The 4,835-nt window shown below is 38.8% G+C and overlaps 1 non-coding gene across 1 annotated transcript; it reads right to left on the bottom strand.

Annotated features, from left to right (window-relative positions):
* Positions 1-1,593: 1,593 nt before the first annotated feature.
* LOC148581641 (small nucleolar RNA R71) lies at positions 1,594-1,701 on the bottom strand. Its single transcript, XR_015895895.1, has one exon. It is a non-coding gene; the product is annotated as a small nucleolar RNA R71 (small nucleolar RNA).
* Between the last annotated feature and the right edge of the window lie 3,134 nt (positions 1,702-4,835).

Consider the following 4,835-nt stretch of genomic DNA (forward strand, 5'->3'; position numbering starts at 1 on the left):
GTTCTTGGTGTTCATCTTGACATTCATAGCATTCTTGCATGCATTCATTGTTTTGATCTAAAAATTTCATGCATTGCATAATTTTCATGTTTTTCATAAAAATTTCAAAAATCAAAAAAATATCTTTCCCTTTTTCTCTCATCAAATTCGAAAATTGAGTTGACTTTTTCAAAAATTTTTAAAATCAAGTTGTTTCTTATGAGTCAAATCAAATTTTCAGTTTGAAAATCTTATCTTTTTCAAAATCTTTTTCAAAAATCAAATATTTTTCAAAATTCTTAGTTATTTTCGAAAATTCCAAAAATATTTTTCAAAAATCTTTTTCTTATTTTTATATCAAATTTTCGAAAATAACATAATCAATTAATGTTTTGATTCAAAAATTTGAAGTTTGTTACTTGCTTGTTAAGAAAGATTCAAACTTTGAATTCTAGAATCATATCTTGTGATTTCTTATGAATCAAGTCATTAATTGTGATTTTAAAAATCAAATCTTTTTCAAAAACTAAATTCTATCATATCTTTTCAAAAATATCTTCTCATTTTACCTTTTTCAAAAAGTTGGTTTCAAAATATCTTTTCTAACCTCCTAACTTCTTATCTTTTCAAAATTTGTTTCAACTAACTAACTAACTTTTTGTTTGTTTCTTAACTTTTTCAAAACTACCTAACTAACTCTCTCTCTCTCTAATTTTCGAAAATATCTTCCCTCTTTTTCAAAAATTTCTTTTTAATTAACTAATTATTCTTATTTTTATTTTTGATTTTAAAAAAAAAATTTTCGAAAAATACTAACATTTTTCAAAAACCATTTTCGAAAATCACTAACTCTTTTTCAAAAATATTTTTCGAAAATTATCCCTCTCCCATCTTATTCTATTTATTCATTCATCTACTAACATCTCATCTCACATCTCAACCCTCCTCACAGTTGTGTTTCTTCCATTATATTACATTCTTTGTCTCCCCCTTTTCTTCCACTTACAAAGGGATCCCTATACTGTGGTATAAAGGATCTCTATTATTATTATTATTTTTCTGTGCCCTCTTCTTTGTCATATGAGCAGGAGCAAGGATAAGAACATTCTTGTGGAAGCAGATCCAGAACCTGAAAGGACTCTGAAAAGGAAACTAAGAGAAGCTAAAATACAACAATCCAGAGATAACCTTTCAGAAATTTTTGAACAGGAAGAGGAGATGGCAGCCGAAAATAATAATAATGTAAGGAAGATGCTTGGTGACTTTACTGCACCTAATTCCAATTTACATGGAAGAAGCATCTCCATTCCTGCCATTGGAGCAAACAACTTTGAGCTGAAATCTCAATTAGTTTCTCTGATGCAGCAGAACTGCAAGTTTCATGGACTTCCATCTGAAGATCCTTTTCAGTTCTTAACTGAATTCTTGCAGATATGTGATACTGTTAAGACTAATGGAGTAGATCCTGAAGTCTACAGGCTCATGCTTTTCCCCTTTGCTGTAAGAGACAGAGCTAGATTATGGTTGGATTCTCAACCCAAAGACAGCCTGAACTCTTGGGATAAGCTGGTCACGGCTTTCTTAGCCAAGTACTTTCCTCCTCAAAAGATGAGCAAGCTTAGAGCTGATGTTCAAACCTTCAGACAGAAAGAAGGTGAATCCCTCTATGAAGCTTGGGAAAGATACAAACAGTTGACCAAAAAGTGTCCTTCTGACATGCTTTCAGAATGGACCATCCTGGATATATTCTATGATGGTTTATCTGAGCTATCAAAAATGTCACTGGACACTTCTGCAGGTGGATCCATTCACCTAAAGAAAATGCCTGCAGAAGCTCAAGAACTCATTGACATGGTTGCTAATAACCAGTTCATGTACACTTTTGAAAGGAATCCTGTGAGTAATGGGACGCCTATGAAGAAGGGAGTTCTTGAAGTTGATACTCTGAATGCCATATTGGCTCAGAATAAAATATTGACTCAGCAAGTCAATATGATCTCTCAGAGTCTGCATGGAATGCAAGCTGCATCCAACAGTACTCAAGAGGCTTCTTATGAAGAAGAAGCTTATGATCCTGAGAACCCTGCAATAGCAGAGGTGAATTACTTAGGTGAACCTTATGGAAACACCTATAACTCATCATGGAGAAATCATCCAAATTTCTCATGGAAGGATCAAAAGCCTCAACAAGGCTTTAATAATGGTGGAAGAAACATGTTTAACAATAATAAACCTTTTCCATCATCCACTCAGCAACAGACAGAGAACTCTGAACAAAATGCTTCTAATTTAGCAAATCTAGTCTCTGATCTATCCAAGGCCACTGTGAGCTTCATGAATGAAACAAGGTCTTCCATTAGAAATTTGGAAGCACAAGTGGGCCAGCTGAGTAAAAGGATCACTGAAATCCCTCCCAGTACTCTCCCAAGCAATACAGAAGAGAACCCAAAAGGAGAGTGCAAGGCCATTGACATAAGCACCATGGCCGAACCTACAAGGGGAGTAGAGAATGCAAATCCCAAGGAGGAAGACCTCCTGGGACGTCCAGTGATCAATAAGGAGCTTCCCTCTGAGGAACAAAAGGACTCTGAGGCTCATCTAGAGACCATAGAGATTCCATTGAACCTCCTTATGCCCTTCATGAGCTCTGATGAGTATTCCTCTTCTGAAGAGAATGAGGATGTTACTGAAGAGAAAACTGCCAAGTTTCTTGGTGCAATCATGAAGCTGAATGCCAAATTATTTGGCATTGATACTTGGGAAGTTGAACCTCCCTTGTTCATCAATGAACTAAGTGATCTGGATCAACTGACATTGCCTCAGAAGAGACAGGATCCTGGAAAGTTCATAATACCCTGTACCATAGGCACCATGATCTTTAAGGCTCTATGTGACCTTGGTTCAGGAAGAAACCTCATGCCCCTCTCTGTAATAGAGAAACTGGGAATCTATGGGGTGCAAGCTACTAAAATCTCATTAGAGATGGCAGACAGTTCAAGAAAACAGGCTTATGGACAAGTAGAGGACGTGTTAGTAAGGGTTGAAGGCCTTTACATCCCTGTTGATTTCATAGTCCTGGATACTGGAAAGGAAGAGGATGAATCCATCATCCTAGGAAGACCTTTCCTGGCCACAGTAAGAGCTGTGATTGATGTTGACAGAGGTGAAATAGTCCTTCAATGGAATGAGGACTCCCTTGTGTTTAAAACTCAAGGATCTCCCTCTGCAACCATGGAGAGGAAGCATGAAAAGCTTCTCTCAAAGCAGAGTCAACCCAAGCCCCCACAGTCAAACTCTAAGTTTGGTGTTGGGAGGCCACAACCAAACTCTAAGTTTGGTGTTGAACTCCCATATCCAAACTCTAAGTTTGTTGTTGGAGAGTTTCAACAATGCTCTGAACATCTGTGAGGCTCCATGAGAGCCCACTGTCAAGCTATTGACATTAAAGAAGCGCTTGTTGGGAGGCAACCCAATTTTTATTTATCTAACTATATTTTTCTTAATTATATGTCTTTATAGGATCATAATCATGTGGAGTCACAAAATAACTATAAAAATTGAAAACGGAATCAAAAACAGCAGAAGAAAAATCACAGCATGGAAGAGCATCTGTCTGGCGTTCAGCGCCAGAACAGAGCATGGTTCTGGCGCTGAACGCCTAAAATGGGCAGCTTCTGGGCGCTGAACGCCAGAACAGGCATGGTTCTGGCGTTCAACGCCAGAAATGGCACACAAATGGGCATTGAACGCCCAAAATGGCCACCAACCTGGCGCTGAACGCCTAGAGTTGTGTGCAAAGGCATTTTTACATGCCTAATGGGTGCAGGGATGTAAATCCTTGAACACCTCAGGATCTGTGGACCCCACAGGATCCACTCAGGATCTGTGGACCCCACAGGATCCCCACCTACCTCCACTCACTTCTTCTCACCACTTTCTTTCACACAACCCCATAAACACTCTTCCCCAAAAACCTTCACCAATCACCTCAATCTCTCTTCCCCATCACCTCTTCACCACTCACATCCATCCACTCTTCCCCATAAACCTACCTCATAAACTCCACCTACCTTCAAAATTCAAAACCAATTTTCCACCCAAAAACTTGGTACGCGAAATCGTGATTACACTTTAATTATGTAAAATTCATTGCTCTTTCTTTCCCTGGAAATGGCGCCAAAAACATGATGCCAAGACCATGGTTCACAACTCCGTGTAACTAACCAGCAAGTGCACTGGGTCGTCCAAGTAATACCTTACGTGAGTAAGGGTCGAATCCCACGGAGATTGTTGGTATGAAGCAAGCTATGGTCACCTTGCAAATCTCAGTTAGGCAGATATAAATTGATAATGGTGTTTTCGAATAATAATTAATAGAATAGGGATAGAAATACTTATGTAATTCATTGGTGAGAATTTCAGATAAGCGAATGGAGATGCCTTCATTCCTCTGAACCTCTGCTTTCCTGCTATCTTCATCCAATCAGTCTTACTCCTTTCCATGGCTGGCTTTATGTGATACATCACCACTGTCAATGGCTACTTTCGATCATCTCTCGGGAAAATGATCCAATGCCCTATCACGGCACGGCTAATCGTCTGGAGGCATCACCCTTGTCAGTGGCTTCATCTTATCCTTTCAGTGAAAATGGTCAACGCACCCTGTCATGGCACGGCTATTCATCTGTCGGTTCTCGATCATGCTGGAATAGGATTTACTATCCTTTTGCTTCTGTCACTAACGCCCTGCAATCGCGAGTTTGGAGCTCGTCACAGTCATTCAATCATTGAATCCTACTCGGAATACCACAGACAAGGTTTAGACTTTCCGGATTCTCTTGAATGTCGCCATCATT

This window comes from Arachis ipaensis, chromosome B10 (genome assembly GCF_059453495.1).
Source record: "Arachis ipaensis isolate K30076 ecotype BB chromosome B10, ASM5945349v1, whole genome shotgun sequence".
Taxonomy (NCBI): domain Eukaryota; kingdom Viridiplantae; phylum Streptophyta; class Magnoliopsida; order Fabales; family Fabaceae; genus Arachis; species Arachis ipaensis.